Source organism: Solanum dulcamara, chromosome 4 (assembly GCF_947179165.1).
Source record: "Solanum dulcamara chromosome 4, daSolDulc1.2, whole genome shotgun sequence".
NCBI lineage: Eukaryota > Viridiplantae > Streptophyta > Magnoliopsida > Solanales > Solanaceae > Solanum > Solanum dulcamara.
This window is the reverse complement of record NC_077240.1, coordinates 49,228,532-49,251,759: the sequence shown is the minus strand read 5'-3', so window position 1 is coordinate 49,251,759 and position 23,228 is coordinate 49,228,532. Positions and strand designations below refer to the sequence as shown.

Here is a 23,228-nt window from a genome sequence, read left to right as displayed (position 1 = left end):
ATGAAAAACAAATGGACGATGAATGTATAAATTCCAAAGAAGCTCCTATTCTTAGAGATACTAGGAAGGCAAAGGTTCTTGATTCCCAGAACTTATATTATTATATCTTGATACATATGTATGATTCCATCCATCCTATTTTGGGTATAACTCAAATTTCGGTATAATTCACATTTTGTATAATTCATAATGACATTAAAAAGGTACTTCAGATGATTACTCTCTTGATTTTCAAATGATGCTTCAGTTTGATTACTCTGTTGAGTCCTAGATGATGATCTATTTGTATATCGTTGCTCATGATATTCTTGTTATACACCGTACCTTTATGCTTTGGAACATCTTCCCGTGACCCAGATTATCTATAACATGAGTAAATAACTCTAAGGAAGGGAGGACGTGACGCCCCTTAAGAGTGAAGGTTGGAAATAGGTCTATAATGATTTAAAATGAATTGGAGAACAAAATAACAAGTCGTAGGACTCGACTTACTTACGTAAGCTACCAACTTGGACGACTTACATAACTAAGCCACTGGAGTACATGTTGAGCTTACATAGCAAGGATTACATAGGCTCCTAAAGTAGAATGAGATTACGAACCCACAGGAGAGGCGGAAGGAAGCGTAGCACCTACTCGGAAGCAAGTAGGTGATGCACCTACTTGGACCAAGTAGGTGACACACCTACTTGAGGTAGATCCCACATCGTCACGTGGTAGCATGTGATTGGTTGCATGAGGTGATGTGGCTGCCTTAGGGTGTGACTCGTGTCACCCTTAGGGGCTGCCATGTGTCACTCTCCAAAAAGGCATATATATATGTATGGATGACTAGGAACTTCATTGTTAATCCTTTGCTACACTTAAAAATTGAGAGAAAAGTTAAGAGGGAGAAGAGAGGAGCTATGGCAGCACCTAGAAGGAGGTAAGTCTCCAATTGTTTTTCCGTCAATTAATTATCTACGGTGTTCCTCAACTATGTGGCGGTGTATATATGTATATTACAATGCCTAAAGAACCATATTTTCAGTTCTACACTTGGAAAACTAAGAGAAGCTTAAAGAGAAAACGCTAGGGAACAGACCCGTTTTTGAATTAAACTGATGTTAGTAATACAAGTATAACTCCTTGTGTAAGGCTTCGTTTCAAATGATTCAAGATGTTTTGGAAATATATTTCATAGGGATATAAATTTCATTTAGACTCTAAAACCCAGTTTTTCTTTTCTCTGCTCTAAAAAGGGTGGTGAAGCATGCGGGAGCTGCTTCCCAGATTTTGTTTTAGAAATTCTACAAGGACTGTTGTTGGTATTTTGGGCATATTGTTTTGTACAAAATTATTGTAGGTTTAATTCGAAATTGTATAAGACCCTAATACACATGTATATAACTTTTATTGGGGACACAAATCCTGTTTCCTTCATTTACCCCTTCGAAACTAAGCGACAATACAAGACACTAGGCTGTCCAGAATTCACGTTTTGATAGCTTTGGCGAGCTTTGGCCAATTTTGGGAAAGGTAAGGTATTTCCTTTAAATTTGAAGTTTATGGTGTTGTTATATGGTGTATTACACCCCTTGTATTCTGCTGGAAGTTTAAGAATGTCGTAGAAATGCTCGACGTTCGAAATAAACTAAATTAGAATCGCTATAGTTTAATTGTCATCGAAGTATAGTGTTGTTCGTGTGAGGTGCTGCTGCAGGGGTGTGATGTTTTGTTTCAGGGCCTAAATATGTTGTAATGTGGGTTAAGGTGCTTCTGGTTGAAGCCACATGACCCCTCATTGCGTATAATTAAAGGCGTTACAAAATAAGGGCTAGACACCCTATTGTGCTATCGTATTTTTGAATAAGTCATTTGGAGTTTATGTTGTATATTGTTGGTGTGAATTTCTTAAACATATGCTACAGGTTGTTGTTGTTGGTTGGATGTAGGTCTTAGGGACCTAATCGGAAATTTGGATGGGGCACATTATAGGGGAGGTGCTGCCCAATTTTCGTTAATGCCTTAGCAAACTAAAGAACTAGTCGAGGAAACGACTGAGGAAATAGATTCCATTAATACTAAGGTGCAACCTATGATGCTCGGAAGTTAAGACTGGTTGATATTCGTATTACTTTCATGTTTAATAGGTTCAAAGGACGACGAGGCGAATAATATAAGAAATAACTTAGACAAGGTATGTGAAGCTTTCTTTTGGCATGTTTTTGGCATAAGTATGTAAAGCTTGTCTCTCTTTTCTTTTGGTCATGTCTTAGATTTAAGTGACAAATGATATATATATATGAAGCCTGGGGTAATTATATTCACGACCTCTGAACATTATTCATGATTCATAATTCGTGCTCACTTCTGAATGTTAAAACTCCTAAAGTAGTTGAGCTCCCATCCCTCAAGTCTTCTATATGCTGAAAAGTAGTGTATGTAAAGCTAACGTTTCCTTCTTTCGGCATGTATTTAATTTAAATAGTGAATGTTATGAACTTGAGGGTAAATATACTCTAAATTCCAAGTGTAATTCACAGTTCTTATGTACTCTTTGATGAAATCACTCTTACAGTAATTGAACTAGGGCTTCTCAAGCCTTCCATACGTTAGGAAGTGATGAGTATGTAAGGCTATCCTTCCCTTCTCTTGGCATATCCTTGATAGAAGTGCAATATATATATCTACGTATGCAAGTGGGGATAATCCCATTCATAAGGCCCCAAGCATACCTCCTAATTCTTATCCACTGCTAAACACTAGAACGCCTACGATAGGTGAATTATTGTCTCTCAAACTTCTTTGGGATAGGAAGGGACAAACAGGTGAGGCCTACCCTTTCTTTCTTTTGACCTGTCTTAAAAAAACCTATACATGATACAAACTCTAGAGTTAGTCCATTCTTAAGCTCCGAATACGTTATATGTCTCATATTCGCTCCTTGGCAAGAAAACTCTCATCGTAGTTGAGCTACCTTCCCTGAACCATCTATATGTCGATTAATAGTGGGACTTAGAGCTCCTATTCCTAAGGACTCTGTGATGACAAATGTTTATGATTTACTTAATCCGGTTGGCATTACCTTAAAATATGTCTATAATTACTGAGACTTCACTTAATATAGCCCTAGTGGCACTCAAAGGGCACGTGAGATAATTATTATCCTGATCCACAAACGATAGTTCAGTATGATTACCCTAGTGAGTCTCAGATAATGATGTACCTATATATTATGATTATGACACCGAGTCCCCTAATGGGCTGGGTACGGTATATGATGATATAATTATAACACCGAGTCCCCTAAAGGGCCGGGTATAGTATATGATGATATGATTATAACACCGAGTCCCCTAAAGGGACAGGTGTGGTATATAATGATATGATAATAACACCGAGTCCCCTAATGGGCCTAGTACGGTATGTGATGATATGATTATAACACTGAGACCCATACTAGGCCGGGTATGGTATGATATGTAATGATAGATAGGCATGCATGTGAAAACATAATAATATAATTGTAACATATGACACGATGCCGTATGCGATGACATGGTAACACCGAGTCCCCTAGCGGGCCGGATACAGTATATGAAGATGGTGTACATGCCTTTATGTTATAAGATGCATGTATAGTGCCTTATTAACTGTTATACTGGTCCCCTGCATCCCTATTTAAGTTGTTCTCTTAGTTATGATGCGTTATGCTTTATATACTCAGTACATATATCATACTGACCCCCCTTTTCTCGGGGGGCTGCGTTTCATGCCTACAGATGCAGATGTTCATTCTGGAGATCCATCAACTTAGGAGTTCCTCTCAGCTATGTTGGAAGGGCTTCACTGTTCTGGAGCCTAATTTTTGATACTGGTCACTTAATGTATATATTTGTACATTCAGGGGTACGACGAGGGCCCTGTCCCGCCATATGTTGTTGTTACTATTCCTAGAGGTATGTAGACATATGGATGTGGGTTGTTTATAAGTTTGTTTCGACTGTGCCTATGTGGCATGTTGTAAATGTTTTTATGTTATGGCAGCCTTGTCGGCGTGTGCCCTTTCATGATATAATACGAATGAAAGAGGCTAAAGGTACGTGAAAAGGTTTTAAACTATTGAGGTTTTTGTGTATAGTATCACATCCCACACAGTTCAACTTAATTGTAGCTGATAAATAGGCATAAAAGGGTCCAGGTCGGACCCCAGTCGCGGCCTACTAGGTTGGGTCGTGGCAAAAGTGGTATCAGAGCAATTCATCCTTGGAATGTCTACAGACCGTGTCTAGTAGAGTCTTGTTTATCGGTGTGTTATGCACCACATCTATAGACAGGAGGCTACAAGATATTTAGGATTTTAATTTCTTTCATATCTAAGATCGTGCGATATAGCCGAGCCATAGGAAATGAAATTCTTCATACTAACCTGCGATTTTAGCAGGAGGACAACGCCGATAGAAGAAAGTAACTGATAATATTGGATGTTACGAACCACGCAGGTAAGCAAAGGCACGAAGGACCTATGTCAGGTAAGGTGTTTCAATACAATTGATGTATAAAGTTGAAAAATGAAAGGAAAATTATACAGGAAAGTGCAACAGGTGCAGTTCGAGGGGACATATGAGGTAAGTCCATGTCCATACTGCTAATGTGGGTGCCCTGTGTGGATGCATTATGAGATGATATGAATATATATGTATGCCCTGTGTGGATGCGATATGAGATAATATGAATATATTTGTGTGCCCTGGGTGGCTATGATATGATTTGATACGAATATATATTTGTGTGCCTTGTGAGGCATTGTTGGTATTTTCTGCGTGCAGGTGTTGAGATAATAAGAAATACAGAGGAAACTCTACCCAAATTTTCCTAGGATTATACAGGATTATAGTATGCCTGGTCCATAATAAGAATGAGATTTGACTAAACTACAAGTATGGATGACCTCGAGGAATAAGTTAATTGCTGAATTGATTGCAATAGAAATTAGGAGGTCGGTATTGATATAATAATCAAAAGTTGGAAAAAACTTGTGACCCTAGGAAAATAATGTAGAGAAGACCGGTAGTTCTAGATAAAATAATAAATTGAGGCACCGACGGAATTGATACACGGGGATAAGACTAACTAAGAAGGGTAAGTAACCCATAGTAAGGATCGTGAAAAAAGGTTAAAAAGTATTATACTATGGGATAGAATACGAACAGGATGTGATGTGAATATAACGAGGATCGTTATGAAAATAAGTAGCGCCTAGTGAGAAAGTGGATAAAGATAGGATGTGGTCCATGAAATGATGATATAGGGGTAACTTGGGAGGTGCAGCTTGGCCTACCGGATCAGTTGTTGGGTCATCGTCTTCTTCGATAGCTATGCACCCCACGGGGCAGGATGCAATCATACCAGCACTAACGCACCGGATCCCATCAGAACTCCAAAGTTAAGCGTACTTGGGCGAGAGTGGTACTAGGATGGGTAACCTCCTGGGAAGCCCTATGCGGCCGTGACATGAGATGATATGGATGTATGTATATGTTGTCCTTGCATGGCATTATGGTATAAAGAAGTATTGTGTATATGTGATTCCACCATGAAAGATGATAAGACCCTTTGGGATAGGAGATGTAGCTTTGCAAAAGAATTGATGCAACCTATGAATGGAGGTATGCCAAGAGTAAAACTGGGTGATTACTTGATAAAAGAAGTCGGTAGTAGCCATGTAACTGCCATACTCGAATACATTAAGGGAAGGTATAAGATGGTTTGAAGCAAAACCTTTAAGGTACAATCAGTACTAAGGACAAAAGCTATAGTGGAGCCATAACATCAGATGAAGGAAGTAAGAAATGATACAAGTTTACGTGCAGACTAGTATGGCGATGCTAAGGTATCTTCTGAGCTACTTTAAGCTCCTACACATGTTCGTGTAAAGGGTGCAATATGATATGTGGTAAGAGAACTGGAAAAAAGAAATGAAAAATAAATATCACCTATTCCCTATGCCTATAGGTAATCCTAACCTTTGGAACTCTGATATTCATTGCTTAATGAAAGTATATGTTATGGCAATGGGATAGAGGACCTCTCCATATAATCGGTATAAGGTCCGGAGGATGTTTTTGGTTTACATTCGAGGATGAATGTTCTAAAGGGGGGAAGGATGTTATACCCCGTACCTTTATGCTTCAGAACGTCTTCTTAAGCTTCTTGAAAGTTGTCCCATGACCCAGATTATCTATAACATGAGTAAATAACTCTAAGGAAGGGAGGACATGATGCCCCTTAAGAGTGAAGGTTGGAAATAGGTCTATAAGGATTTAAAATGAATTGGAGGCCAAAATAACAAGTTGTAGGACTTGACTTACTTATCTAAGCTACCAAATTAGATGACTTACATAACTAAGCCACTGGATTACATGTTGAGCTTACGTAGCAAGGATTACATAGGCTTCTAAAGTAGGATAAGATTACGAACCCACGGGAGAGGCAGAAGGAAGCGTAGCACCTACTTGGAAGCAAGCAGGTGATTCACCTACTTTGACTAAGTAGGTGATTCACCTACTTTGACCAAGTAGGTGACACACCTACTTAAGGTGGGTCCCACATCACCACGTGGCAGCATGTGATTGGTTGCATAGGTGATGTGGCTGCCTAAGGGTGTAACACGTGTTACACTTAGGGGCTGCCACGTGTCACTCTCCAAAAAGTTATATATATATGTATGGATTATTAGGAACTTCATTTTTCATCCTTTGATACACTTAAAAATTGAGAGAAAAGTTAAGAGGGAGAAGAGAGGAGCTACGACAGCACCTAGAAAGAGGTAAGTCTCCAATTGTTTTTCCATCAATTAATTATCTACGGTGTTCCTCAACTATGTGGAGGTGTATATATGTATATTACGATGCCTACGGAACCATATTTTCAGTTCTACACTTGGAAAACTAAGAGAAGCTTAAAGAGAAAACGCTAGGGAACATACCCGTTTTTGAATTAAACTGCTGTTAGTGATACAAGTATAACTCCTTGTGTAAGTCTTCATTTCAAGTGATTCAAGATATTTTCGAAATCTATTTCATAGGGATATAACTTTCATTTAGACTATAAAACCCACTTTTTCTTTTCTCTGCTCTAAAAAGGGTGGTGAAGAATGGGGGAGCTGCTGCCCAGATTTCATTTTAGAAATTCTATAAGGGCTGTTGTTGGTATTTTGGGCATATCGTTTTGTACAAAATTATTGTAGGGTTATTTCAAAATTCTATGCAACCCTAAGACACATTTCTATAACTTTTATTGAGGACAAAAATCTTGTTTCCTTCAATTACCCCTTCGAAACTAAGCGACAATACAAGACAGTAGGCTGTCCAGAATTCACGTTTTGATAGCTTTGGCGAGTTTTGGCCAATTTTGGGAAAGGTAAGGTCTTTCCTTTCAATTTGAAGTTTATGGTATTGTTATATAGTGTATTACACCCCTTGTATTCTGCTTTAAGTTTAAGAATGTCGTAGAAATGCTCGACGTTTGAAATAAACTAAATTGGAATTGATATAGTTAAATTGTCGTCGAAGTATAGTGTTGTTTGTGTGAGGTAATGCTGCAGGGGTGTGATGTGTTGCTTCAGGGCCTAAATATGTTGTAATGTGGGTTAGAGTGCTTCTGGTTGAAGCCACATGACCCCTCATTGCATATAATTAAAGGCGTTACAAAATAAGGGCTAGACACCCTATTGTGCTATCGTATTTTTGAATAAGTCATTTGGAGTTTATGTTGTTTATTGTTGGTGTGAATTTCTTAAAAATATGCTACAGTTTATTGTTCTTGGTTAGATGTAGGTCTTAGAGACCTAATCATAAATTCGGATAGGGCATATTATAGGGGAGGTGCTGCCCAATTTTCATTAACGCCTTAGCAAACTAAAGAACTAGTCGAGGAAACGACTAAGGAAATAGATTCCATTAATACTAAGGTGCAACCTATGATGCTGGGAAGTTAAGAGTGGTTGATATTCGTATTAGTTTCATGTTGAAAAGGTTCAAAGGACGATGAGGAGAACAGGATAAGGAATAACTCAGACAAGGTATGTGAAATTTTCTTTTGGCATATTTTTGGCATAAGTATGTAAAGCCTATCTCTCTTTTCTTTTGGGCATGTCTTAGATTTAAGTGACAAATGATATATATATGAAGCCTGGGGTAATTATATTCACGACCTCTGAACATTATTCATGATTCATAATTCGTGCTCACTTCTGAATGTTAAAACTCCTAAAGTAGTTAAGCTCCCATCCTTCAAGTCTTCTATATGCTGAAAAGTAGTGTATGTAAAGCTAACATTTCCTTCTTTCGGCATGTCTTCAAATTAAATAGTGAATGTTATGAACTTGATGGTAAAGTTACTCTAAATGCCAAGTGTAATTCACAGTTCTTATGTACTCTTTGATGAAATCACTTTTAAAGTAATTGAACTAGGGCTTCTCAAGCCTTCCATACGTTAGGAAGTGATGAGTATGTAAGGCTATCCTTCCCTTCTCTTAGCATATCCTTGATAGAAGTGCAATATGTAAATCTGCATATGCAAGTGAGGATAATCCCATTCATAAGGCCCCGAGCATACCTCCTAATTCTTATCCACTACTGAACACTAGGACGCCTACGATAGGTGAATTATTGTCTCTCAAACTACTTTGGGATAGAAAGGGACAAACAGGTGAGGCCTACCATTTCTTTCTTTTGACCTGTCTTAAAGAAACTGATACATGATACGAACTCTAGAGTAAGTCTATTCTTAAGCTCCGAATACGTTATATGTCTCATATTCGCTCCTTGGCAGGAAAACTCTCATCATAGTTGAGCTACCTTCCCTGAACCGTCTATATGTCGATTAATAGTGGGACTTAGAGCTCCTGTTCCTAAGGACACTGTGATGACAAATGTTTATGATTTCCTTAAGCCAGTTGGCATTACCTTAAAATATGTCTATAATTACAGAGACTTCACTTAATATAGCCCTAGTGGCACTCAAAGGGCACCTGAGATGATTATTATCCTTATCCACGAATGATAGTTCATTATGATTACCCTAGTGAGTCTCAGATAATTATCTACCTATATATGATTATTATGACACCGAGTCCCCTAAAGGGACGGGTATGGTATATGATGATATGATGATAACAACAAGTCCCCTAATGGGCCGGGTATGGTATGTGATGATATGATTATAATACCGAGACCCATACTGGGATGGGTATGATATGATATGTATTGATAGATAGGCATGTATGTGAAAACATAATAATATAATTATAACATATGACACGATGCCATCTGCGATAACATGGTAACACTGAGTCCCCTAGCGGGCCAGATACAGTATATGAAGATGGTGTACGTGCCCTTATGTTATAAGATGCAGGTATAGTGCCTTATTAATTGTTATACTGGTCCCCTACATCCCTATTTCAGTTGTTCTCTCAGTTATGATGTGTTATGCTTTATATAATCAGTACATATATCGTACTGACCCCCTTTTTCTTGGGGAACTGCGTTTCATGCCCGCAGGTACAGATGTTCATTCTGGAGATCCATCAGCTTAGGAGTTCCTCTCAGCTATGTCGGAAGGGCTTTACTATTCTAGAGCCTAATTTTTTATACTGGTTACTTAATATATTTATTTATACATTCAGGGGTACAGCGGGGGCCCTGTCCCGCCATATATTGTTATTACTATTCCTAGAGGTCTGTAAACATATAGATGTGGATTTTTTATAAGTTTGTTTCGACTGTGCCTATGCGGTATGTTGTAAATGTTTTTATGTTATGGCAGCTTCATCGGCACGTGCCCTTTCATGATATGATACGAATGAAAGAGGCTACAATTACATGAAAAAGTTTTAAACTATTGAGTTTTTTTGTATAGTATCTCATAACACACTGTTCAACTTAAGTGTAGCTGATAAATACGCATAAGAGGGTCCAGGTCGGACCTCAGTCGCGGCCTACGAGGTTGGGTCATGATAATTCTACTTATGCATATTGTTATTACATCTTTCACTAAGTCCCATGATGGGCCGGGTATGTTATCGTGTACAACTTTATTACATCTTCCACCAAGTCCCTCACTAGGAGGCCGGGTAAGCTATATGATGATATGATGATGCAATGATATGGTTACGGTATTGAGTCCTATAATGGGTCGGGTATGATATATGTGCGCATGACTTTATTCACTAAGTCTCTTACTAGAGGACTGGGTACGGTATATGTATATGATTATACGATAATATTGGTTATAAAATTATGGCATCGAGTCCCATAATAGGTCGGGTACATTCTATGATAATGATATGCATGATTTGTTTCGTAAGGCACAGGTATAGTAAGTTATTGATTATCATACTTATCTCCTGGACTCTCTACTTCAGTTATGATCTTTCTTACTGTATTTCATGTTTTATATACGCAGTACATTTCTTGTACTGACCCCTTTCCTCAAGGGGGGCTTCTTTTCATGCCTGTAGGTGTAAATACTCATTTTGGGGGTCCGCCAGCTTTGGATTTCCACTCAACTGTTTTGGAGTGCTCCATTTTCCTAGAGCCTAGACTTTTGATACTGATCCTTTTGATGTATATATTTGGTTATCCAGGGGTACGGCGGGGCCCTATCCTGTCATATGCTGTTGTTAATACTCTTAGAGGTCTGTAGACATATGTGTGGGTTGTGTATAAATTTTGTTCAGCTATGTCTATACGATGGTGTATGGATATATTGATATGTAATGGCAGCCTTGTCGGCTTGCATATGATTTGATTAGTTGTTATATTGATTAATGAGAAAACTATGTATGATAACTATTACATAGACTTCCCAGAATCCTGGTAAGACCTTATGAGGCTAGTTAACATTCGAAGAAGAATGTTCTAAAGGGGGGAAGGATGTTTTATCCCATACTTTTGTACATTGGAATGTTTTTACGCATTTCTAAAGCTATCATGTGATCCATGTTATCTATGAAGTTACCAAAGGATCCTAAGGAAGGGAGGATGTAATGCCCCGTATCTTGAATAGACTAGTTCTATGTGAAGTAGTGATTGTTTGAAATAGGTTTGGAAGGATTTGAAAGGTGTTCGAGGCCAAATAATTTGTTACAGTAATCGACCTACTTGCTTAAGCTACTAGTTTGGATGTCTTACATAATTAAGCTACTTGAGTACACGTCTAGCTTAAATATCAAGGATCACACAGGTTCTTAAGGTAAGGCTAATTGCTAACCTACGAAAAATAACAAGTAGGTTATGCACCTACTCAGAATAAGTGGACTACATTTAAATAGAAAGGGCAAGTAGGTGATGCAATTACTTACAAACTTGTGGAAGGAATTAAGTGGGGATTAGTAATTAATTAAGATTAATTAATTTATTTATACCCTTAAGTGGTCCCCATAAAAATATGGCAAAGTCTGATTGGCCCTTAGATGTTAATTGGACTCATGTCAAGGGCTGGACATGTGTCACCCTTATGTGCTGCATATAAAGGGAAAGTTGCTGACTAATAACCTCATTTCAGCTTTTCCACAACATTAAACCTTAGAGATAGAGAAAGAAATGCTCACGGCTATGGCTGAGCCAAATCAAGTTTACCAAGCTTTATTTAAAATAATTTTCCATGGTGTTTTAAATCAAAGAAAAGTCTATGGTAACGTGAATTATCCTTGAGGGCAGCAAGGGTGGTTATCAATTGAAGTTGCCAAATTTAGCAAATTAAGGCGTCAAGTTATTAAGGTAAGATTTGATCATATTCTACACGTTTTAGTAGGTATTTGGACTTGTTATAAATTTGTAGCTATGAATTCAATACATGGAATTATGTATGTTGATGTTAAAGTGTTGTTGAGCCGTGTAAGGGGCTATTGAAGTTATAATTGATGAATTAATTTTAAATAGTATTTTGGTTGTTGTTATCATGAATTATGTGATAAGAGTAAATGAATTAAATAGTTAAAGTTGAGGTTGAATTAGTTTTGTGGGCTGTTGCAGAACTTGTGGTGATATTAACATGGTTTTCTTGCATAAATGAATGATATTGTGGTCGTGTGTAGGCTAGTATAAATCACGAATTTGGATGAAAATATTGTATGAGAAACATAGGTGGTTTGCTTGGTGTATTCGTAGGTGTTCGTAAGATTATCGGGCATCTCTTTATGTTGTGGTTAAGGGATGTTTTGATATGTTGTTGTTGGTCTTGTTGAGCTTGAAATATTAATGATAATTAAGATTATACGTTGTGTTGTATGTTGGTTAGCATGTTATGGGGTTTTTTAGATGAAAATGTTTTAACTATGGATCGTTAAGAATAACTTGAGTATGTGGTAGTCGTATGTGGATTGTTATCAAATGTAATGAATGTGGGGCTGTTTAGAATGTTATGTGGGTTGTTCAGAGTGTCCTTCAGTCTTATCTTGACTAGACTTAACATAGCATTTGAACGTGTGATTGTTAATGCTACTTGATGGTTGTATAGTTGACTGGGATGTGAGAGAAGTGATCTATATAGGGGAGGTGTTGTCCAATTATCTAGAAAAAGCCTAACGATAAAGTATGTTTAATACCTTTCCATAGCTTAACCATAGTGCTTAACGTTTTAATATAGGTTGACACACTACGGACAGTGTATAAGTATTCTGGCAAATAGGCGCTAAAGGTATGTAAAGCTATCCCTTCTTTCTTTTGGCATGATCCATATGAAAAACAAATGGACGATGAATGTATAAATTCCAAAGAAGCTCCTATTCTTAGAGATACTAGGAAGGCAAAGGTTCTTGATTCCCAGAACTTATATTATTATATCTTGATACATATGTATGATTCCATCCATCCTATTTTGGGTATAACTCAAATTTCGGTATAATTCACATTTTGTATAATTCATAATGACATTAAAAAGGTACTTCAGATGATTACTCTCTTGATTTTCAAATGATGCTTCAGTTTGATTACTCTGTTGAGTCCTAGATGATGATCTATTTGTATATCGTTGCTCATGATATTCTTGTTATACACCGTACCTTTATGCTTTGGAACGTCTTCCAGTGACCCAGATTATCTATAACATGAGTAAATAACTCTAAGGAAGGGAGGACGTGACGCCCCTTAAGAGTGAAGGTTGGAAATAGGTCTATAAGGATTTGAAATAAATTGGAGAACAAAATAACAAATCATAGGACTCGACTTACTTACGTAAGCTACCAACTTGGACGACTTACATAACTAAGCCACTGGAGTACATGTTGAGCTTACATAGCAAGGATTACATAGGCTCCTAAAGTAGAATGAGATTACAAACCCACAGGAGAGGCGGAAGGAAGCGTAGCACCTACTCGGAAGCAAGTAGGTAATGCACCTACTTGGACCAAGTAGGTGACACACCTACTTGAGGTAGGTCCCACATCGCCACGTGGTAGCATGTGATTGGTTGCATGAGTTGATGTGGCTGCCTAAGGGTGTGACTCGTGTCACCCTTAGGGGCTGCCATGTGTCACTCTCCAAAAAGGCATATATATATGTATGGATGACGAGGAACTTCATTGTTCATCCTTTGCTACACTTAAAAATTGAGAGAAAAGTTAAGAGGGAGAAGAGAGGAGCTATGGCAGCACCTAGAAGGAGGTAAGTCTCCAATTGTTTTTCCGTCAATTAATTATCTACGGTGTTCCTCAACTATGTGGAGGTGTATATATGTATATTACAATTCCTAAAGAACCATATTTTCAAGTCTACACTTAGAAAACTAAGAGAAGCGTAAAGAGAAAACGCTAGGGAACAGACCCGTTTTTGAATTAAACTGCTGTTAGTAATACAAGTATAACTCCTTGTGTAAGGCTTCGTTTCAAATGATTAAAGATGTTTTGGAAATCTATTTCATAGGGATATAACTTTCATTTAGACTCTAAAACCCAGTTTTTCTTTTCTCTGCTCTAAAAAGGGTGGTGAAGCATGGGGGAGCTGCTTCCCAGATTTCGTTTTAGAAATTCTACAAGGACTGTTGTTGGTATTTTGGGCATATTATTTTGTAAAAAATTATTGTAGGTTTAATTCAAAATTGTATAAGACCCTAATACACATGTATATAACTTTTATTGAGGACACAAATCCTGTTTCCTTCAATTACCCCTTCGAAACTAAGCGACAATACAAGACACTAGGCTGTCCAGAATTCACGTTTTGATAGCTTTGGCGAGTTTTGGCCAATTTTGGGAAAGGTAAGGTATTTCCTTTAAATTTGAAGTTTATGGTGTTGTTATATGGTGTATTACACCCCTTGTATTCTGCTGGAAGTTTAAGAATGTCGTAGAAATGCTCGACGTTCGAAATAAACTAAATTAGAATCGCTATAGTTTAATTGTCATCAAAGTATAGTGTTGTTCGTGTGAGGTGCTGCTGCAGGGGTGTGATGTTTTGTTTCAGGGCCTAAATATGTTGTAATGTGGGTTAGGGTGCTTCTGGTTGAAGCCACAAGACCCCTCATTGTGTATAATTAAAGGCGTTACAAAATAAGGGCTAGACGCCCTATTGTGCTATCGTATTTTTGAATAAGTCGTTTGGAGTTTATGTTGTATATTGTTGGTGTGAATTTCTTAAACATATGCTACAGGTTGTTGTTGTTGGTTGGATGTAGGTCTTAGGGACCTAATCGGAAATTTGGATGGGGCACATTATAGGGGAGGTGCTGCCCAATTTTCGCTAATGCCTTAGCAAACTAAAGAACTAGTCGAGGAAACGACTGAGGAAATAGATTCCATTAATACTAAGGTGCAACCTATGATGCTGGGAAGTTAAGACTGGTTGATATTCGTATTACTTTCATATTTAATAGGTTCAAAGGACGACGAGGCGAATAATATAAGAAATAACTCAGACAAGGTATGTGAAGCTTTCTTTTGGCATGTTTTTGGCATAAGTATGTAAAGCTTGTCTCTCTTTTCTTTTGGTCATGTCTTAGATTTAAGTGACAAATGATATATATATATGAAGCCTGGGGTAATTATATTCACGACCTCTGAACATTATTCATGATTCATAATTCGTGCTCACTTCTGAATGTTAAAACTCCTAAAGTAGTTAAGCTCCCATCCCTCAAGTCTTCTATATGCTGAAAAGTAGTGTATGTAAAGCTAACGTTTCCTTCTTTCGGCATGTCTTTAAGTTAAATAGTGAATGTTATGAACTTGAGGGTAAATATACTCTAAATTCCAAGTGTAATTCACAGTTCTTATGTACTCTTTGATGAAATCACTCTTATAGTAATTGAACTAGGGCTTCTCAAGCCTTCCATACGTTAGGAAGTGATGAGTATGTAAGGCTATCCTTCCCTTCTCTTGGCATATCCTTGATAGAAGTGCAATATGTATATCTACGTATGCAAGTGGGGATAATCCTATTCATAAGGCCCTGAGCATACCTCCTAATTCTTATCCACTGCTAAACACTAGAACGCCTACGATAGGTGAATTATTGTCTCTCAAACTTCTTTGGGATAGGAAGGGACAAACAGGTGAGGCCTACCCTTTCTTTCTTTTGACCTGTCTTAAAGAAACCTATACATGATACAAACTCTAGAGTAAGTCCATTCTTAAGCTCCGAATACGTTATATGTCTCATATTCGCTCCTTGGCAAGAAAACTCTCATCGTAGTTGAGCTACCTTCCCTAAACCGTCTATATGTCGATTAATAGTGGTACTTAGAGCTCTTATTCCTAAGGACTCTGTGATGACAAATGTTTATGATTTACTTAATCCGGTTGGCATTACCTTAAAATATGTCTATAATTACAGAGACTTCACTTAATATAGCCCTAGTGGCACTCAAAGGGCACGTGAGATAATTATTTTCCTGATCCACAAACGATAGTTCAGTATGATTACCCTAGTGAGTCTCAGATAATGATCTACCTATATATTATGATTATGACACCGAGTCCCCTAATGGGCTGGGTATGGTATATGATGATATAATTATAACACCGAGTCCCCTAAAGGGCCGGGTACAGTATATGATGATATGATTATAACACCGAGTCCCCTAAAGGGACATGTGTGGTATATAATGATATGATAATAACACCGAGTCCCCTAATGGGACTGGTACGGTATGTGATGATATGATTATAACACTGAGACCCATACTAGGCCGGGTATGGTATGATATGTAATGATAGATAGGCATGCATGTGAAAACATAATAATATAATTGTAACATATGACATGATGCCGTATGCGATGACATGGTAACACTGAGTCCCCTAGCGGGCCGGATACAGTATATGAAGATGGTGTACATGCCCTTATGTTATAAGATGCATGTATAGTGCCTTATTAACTGTTATACTGGTCCCCTGCATCCCTATTTCAGTTGTTCTCTTAGTTATGATGCGTTATGCTTTATATACTCAGTACATATATCATACTGACCCCCTTTTTCTCGGGGGGCTGCGTTTCATGCCTACAGATGCAGATGTTCATTCTGGAGATCCATCAGCTTAGGAGTTCCTCTCAGCTATGTTGGAAGGGCTTCACTGTTCTGGAGCCTAATTTTTGATACTGGTCACTTAATGTATATATTTGTACATTCAGGGGTACGACGAGGTCCCTGTCCCGCCATATTGCTGTTACTATTCCTAGAGGTATGTAGACATATGGATGTGGGTTGTTTATAAGTTTGTTTCGACTGTGCCTATGTGGCATGTTGTAAATGTTTTTATGTTATGGCAGGCTTGTCGGCGCGTGCCCTTTCATGATATAATACGAATGAAAGAGGCTAAAGGTACATGAAAAGGTTTTAAACTATTGAGGTTTTTGTGTATAGTATCACATCCCACACGGTTCAACTTAATTGTAGCTGATAAATAGACATAAAAGGGTCCAGGTCGGACCCCAGTCGCGGCCTACTAGGTTGGGTTGTGACAAAAGTGGTATCAAAGCAATTCATCCTTGGAATGTCTACAGACCGTGTCTAGTAGAGTCTTGTTTATCGGTGTGTTATGCACCACATCTATAGACAGGAGGCTACAAGATATTTAGGATTTTAATTTCTTTCATATCTAAGATCGTGCGATAGAGCCGAGCCATAGAAAATGAAATTCTTCATACTAACCTGCGATTTTAGCAGGAGGACAACGCCGATAGAAGAAAGTAACTGATAATATTGGATGTTACGAACCACGCAGGTAAGCAAAGGCACGAAGGACCTATGTCAGGTAAGGTGTTTCAATACAATTGATGTATAAAGTTGAAAAATGAAAGGAAAATTATACAGGAAAGTGCAACAGGTGCAGTTCGAGGGGACATATGAGGTAAGTCCATGTCCATACTGCTAATGTGGGTGCCCTGTGTGGATGCATTATGAGATGATATGAATATATATGTATGCCCTGTGTGGATGCGATATGAGATAATATGAATATATTTGTGTGCCCTGGGTGGCTATGATATGATTTGATACGAATATATATTTGTGTGCCTTGTGAGGCATTGTTGGTATTTTCTGCGTGCAGGTGTTGAGATAATAAGAAATATAGAGGAAACTCTACCCAAATTTTCCTAGGATTATACAGGATTATAGTATGCCTGGTCCATAATAAGAATGAGATTTGACTAAACTACAAGTATGGATGACCTCGAGGAATAAGTTAATTGCTGAATTGATTGCAATAGAAATTAGGAGGTCGGTATTGATATGATAATCAAAAGTTGGAAAAAACTTGTGACCCTAGGAAAATAATGTAGAGAAGACCGGTAGTTCTAGATAAAACAATAAATTGAGGCACCGATGGAATTGATACACAGGGATAAGACTAACTAAGAAGGGTAAGTAACCCATAGTAAGGATCGTGAAAAAAGGTTAAAAAGTGTTATACTATGGGATAGAATACGAACAGGATGTGATGTGAATATAACAAGGATCGTTATGAAAATAAGTAGAGCCTAGTGAGAAAGTGACTAAAGATAGGATGTGGTCCATGAAATGAGGATATAGGGGTAACTTGGGAGGTGCAGCTTGGCCTATCGGATCAGTTGTTGGGTCATCGTCCTCTTCGGTAGCTATGCACCCCACGGGGCAGGATGCAATCATACCAGCACTAACGCACCGGATCCCATCAGAACTCTAAAGTTAAGCGTACTTGGGCGAGAGTAGTACTAGGATGGGTAACCTCCTGGGAAGCCCTATGCGGCCGTGACATGAGATGATATGGATGTATGTATACGTTGTCCTTGCATGGCATTGTGGTATAAAGAAGTATTGTGTATATGTGATTCCACCATGAAAGATGATAAGACCCTTTGGGATAGGGGATGTAGCTTTGCAAAAGAATTGATGCAACCTATGAATGGAGGTATGCCAAGAGTAAAACTGGGTGATTACTTGATAAAAGAAGTCGGTAGTAGCCATGTAACTGCCATACTCGAATACATTAAGGGAAGGTATAAGATGGTTTGAAGCAAAACCTTTAAGGTACAATCAGTACTAAGGACAAAAGCTATAGTGGAGCCATAACATCAGATGAAGGAAATAAGAAATGATACAAGTTTACGTGCAGACTAGTATGGCGATGCTAAGGCATCTTCTGAGCTACTTTAAGCTCCTACACATGTTCGTGTAAAGGGTGCAATATGATGTGTGGTAAGAGAACTGGAAAAAAGAAAAGAAAAAGAATATCACCTATTCCCTATGCCTACAGGTAATCCTAACCTTTGGAACTCTGATATTGATTGCTCAATCAAAGTATATGTTATGGCAATGGGATAGAGGACCTCTCCATATAATCGGTATAAGGTCCGGAGGAAGTTTTTGGTTTACATTCGAGGATGAATATTCTAAAGGGGGGAAGGATGTTATACCCCGTACCTTTATGCTTCAGAACATCTTCTTAAGCTTCTTGAAAGTTGTCCCATGACCCAGATTATCTATAACATGAGTAAATAACTCTAAGGAAGGGAGGACATGATGCCCCTTAAGAGTGAAGGTTGGAAATAGGTCTATAAGGATTTAAAATAAATTGGAGGCCAAAATAACAAGTCATAGGACTTGACTTACTTATGTAAGCTACCAAATTAGATGACTTACATAACTAAGCCACTGGATTACATATTGAGCTTACGTAGCAAGGATTACATAGGCTCCTAAAGTAGGATAAGATTACGAAGCCACGGGAGAGGCAGAAGGAAGCGTAGCACCTACTCGGAAGCAAGCAGGTGATTCACCTACTTGACTAAGTAGGTGATTCACCTACTTTGACCAAGTAGGTGACACACCTACTTGAGGTGGGTCCCACATCGCCACGTGGCAGCATGTGATTGGTTGCATAGGTGACGTGGCTGCCTAAGGGTGTAACACATGTCACACTTAGGGGCTGCCACGTGTCACTCTCCAAAAAGTTATATATATATGTATGGATTACTAGTAACTTCATTGTTCATCCTTTGCTACACTTAAAAATTGAGAGAAAAGTTAAGAGGGAGAAGAGAGGAGCTACGACAGCACCTAGAAAGAGGTAAGTCTCCAATTGTTTTTCCGTCAATTAATTACCTATGGTGTTCCTCAACTACATGGAGGTGTATATATGTATATTACGATGCCTACGGAACCATATTTTCAGTTCTACACTTGGAAAACTAAGAGAAGCTTAAAGAGAAAACGCTAGGGAACAGACCCATTTTTAAATTAAACTGCTGCTAGTAATACAAGTATAACTCCTTGTGTAAGGCTTCATTTCAAGTGATTCAAGATATTTTCGAAAGCTATTTCATAGGGATATAACTTTCATTTAGACTATAAAACCCACTTTTTCTTTTCTCTGCTCTAAAAAGGGTGGTGAAGAATGGGGGAGCTGCTGCCCAGAATTCATTTTAGAAATTCTACAAGGGCTGCTGTTGGTATTTTGGGCATATCGTTTTGTACAAAATTGTTGTAGGGTTATTTCGAAATTCTATGCGACCCTAAGACACATTTCTATAACTTTTATTAAGGACAAAAATCCTGTTTCCTTCAATTACCCCTTCGAAACTAAGCGACAATACAAGACAGTAGGCTGTCCAGAATTCACGTTTTGATAGCTTTGGCGAGTTTTGGCCAATTTTGGGAAAGGTAAGGTGTTTCCTTTCAATTTGAAGTTTATGGTATTGTTATATAGTGTATTACACCCCTTGTATTCTGCTTTAAGTTTAAGAATGTCGTAGAAATGCTCGACGTTTGAAATAAACTAAATTGGAATTGATATAGTTAAATTATCATCGAAGTATAGTGTTGTTTGTGTGAGGTAATGCTGCAGGGGTGTGATGTGTTGCTTCAGGGCCTAAATATGTTGTAATGTGGGTTAGAGTGCTTCTGGTTGAAGCCACATGACCCCTCATTGCATATAATTAAAGGCGTTACAAAATAAGGGCTAGACACCCTATTGTGCTATCGTATTTTTGAATAAGTTGTTTGGAGTTTATGTTGTTTATTGTTGGTGTGAATTTCTTAAAAATATGCTATAGTTTATTGTTCTTGGTTAGATGTAGGTCTTAGGGACCTAATCAGAAATTCGGATAGGGCACATTATAGGGGAGGTGCTGCCCAATTTTTGTTAACGCCTTAGCAAACTAAAGAACTAGTCGAGGAAACGACTAAGGAAATAGATTCCATTAATACTAAGGTGCAACCTATGATGCTGGGAAGTTAAGAGTGGTTGATATTCGTATTAGTTTCATGTTGAATAGGTTCAAAGGAAGATGAGGAGAACAGGATAAGGAATAACTCAGACAAGGTATGTGAAACTTTCTTTTGGCATGTTTTTGGCATAAGTATGTAAAGCCTGTCTCTCTTTTCTTTTGGGCATGTCTTAGATTTAAGTGACAAATGATATATATATGAAGCCTGGGGTAAGTATATTCACGAGCTCTGAACATTATTCATGATTCATAATTCGTGCTCACTTCTGAATGTTAAAACTCCTAAAGTAGTTAAGCTCCCATCCTTCAAGTCTTCTATATGCTGAAAAGTAGTGTATGTAAAGCTAACGTTTCCTTCTTTCGGCATGTCTTCAAATTAAATAGTGAATGTTATGAACTTGAGGGTAAAGTTACTCTAAATGCCAAGTGTAATTCACAGTTCTTATATACTCTTTGATGAAATCACTTTTAAAGTAAATGAACTAGGGCTTCTCAAGCCTTCCATACGTTAGGAAGTGATGAGTATGTAAGGCTATCCTTCCCTTCTCTTAGCATATCTTTGATAGAAGTGCAATATGTAAATCTGCATATGCAAGTGGGGATAATCCCATTCATCAGGCCCCGAGTATACCTCCTAATTCTTATCCACTACTGAACACTAGGACGCCTACGATAGGTGAATTATTGTCTCTCAAACTACTTTGGGATAGGAAGGGACAAACAGGTGAGGCCTACCATTTCTTTCTTTTGACATGTCTTAAAGAAACCGATACATGATACGAACTCTAGAGTAAGTCCATTCTTAAGCTTCGAATACGCTATATGTCTCATATTCGCTCCTTGGCAGGAAAACTCTCATCATAGTTGAGCTACCTTCCCTGAACCGTCTATATGTCGATTAATAGTGGGACTTAGAGCTCCTATTCCTAAGGACTCTGTGATGACAAATGTTTATGATTTCCTTAAGCCAGTTGGCATTACCTTAAAATATGTGTATAATTCCTGTGACTTCACTTAATATAGCCCTAGTGGCACTCAAAGGGCACCTGAGATGATTATTATCCTTATCCACGAATGATAGTTCATTATGATTACCCTAGTGAGTCTCAGATAATGATCTACCTATATATGATTATTATGACACCGAGTCCCCTAAAGGGACGGGTATGGTATATGATGATATGATGATAACAGCAAGTCCCCTAATGGGCCGGGTATGGTATGTGATGATATGATTATAATACCAAGACCCATACTGGGATGGGTACGATATGATATGTAATTATAGATAGGCATGTATGTGAAAACATAATAATATAATTATAACATATGACACGATGCCGTCTGCGATAACATGGTAACACTGAGTCCCCTAGCGGGCCAGATACAGTATATGAAGATGGTGTACGTGACCTTATGTTATAAGATGCAGGTATAGGGCCTTATTAACTGTTATACTGGTCCCCTGCATCCATATTTCAGTTGTTCTCTCAGTTATGATGTGTTATGCTTTATATAATCAGTACATATATCGTACTGACCCCCTTTTTCTTGGGGGACTGCATTTCATGCCCGCAGGTACAGATGTTCATTCTGGAGATCCATCATCTTAGGAGTTCCTCTCAGCTATGTCGGAAGGGCTTCACTATTCTAGAGCCTAATTTTTTATACTGGTTACTTAATATATATATTTATACATTCAGGGGTACGGAGGGGGCCCTGTCCCACCATATAATGTTATTACTATTCCTAGAGGTCTGTAAACATATAGATGTGGATTTTTTATAAGTTTGTTTCGACTGTGCCTATGCGGTATGTTGTTGTTTCGACTGTGCCTATGCGGTATGTTGTAAATGTTTTTATGTTATGGCAGCCTCATCGGCACGTGCCCTTTCATGATATGATACGAATGAAAGAGGCTACAGTTACATGAAAAAGTTTTAAACTATTGAGGTTTTTGTGTATAGTATCACATAACACACTGTTCAACTTAAGTGTAGCTGATAAATACGCATAAGAGGGTCCAGGTCGGACCCCAGTCATGGCCTACGAGGTTGGGTCATGACAATTCTACTTATGCATATTGTTATTACATCTTTCACCAAGTCCCATGATGGGCCGGGTATGTTATCGTGTACAACTTTATTACATCTTCCACCAAGTCCCTCACTAGGAGGCCGGGTAAGCTATATGATGATATGATGATGCAATGATATGGTTACGGTACTGAGTCCTACAATGGGTCGGGTATGATATATGTGCGCATAACTTTATTCACTAAGTCTCTTACTAGAGGACTGGGTACGGTATATGTATATGATTATACGATAATATTGGTTATAAAATTATGGCATCGAGTCCCATATTAGGTCGGGTACATTCTATGATAATGATATGCGTGATTTGTTTCGTAAGGCACAGGTATAGTAAGTTATTGATTATCATACTTATCTCCTGGACTCTCTACTTCAGTTATGATCTTTCTTACTGTATTTCATGTTTTATATACGCAGTACATTTCTTGTACTGACCCCT

General features: G+C 38.1%; 2 pseudogenes; both read left to right on the top strand.

Annotated features, from left to right (window-relative positions):
* Positions 1-5,377: 5,377 nt before the first annotated feature.
* Positions 5,378-5,492, top strand: LOC129888078 (5S ribosomal RNA; annotated as a pseudogene).
* Positions 5,493-18,102: 12,610 nt separating this feature from the next.
* Positions 18,103-18,217, top strand: LOC129888077 (5S ribosomal RNA; annotated as a pseudogene).
* Positions 18,218-23,228: the final 5,011 nt, after the last annotated feature.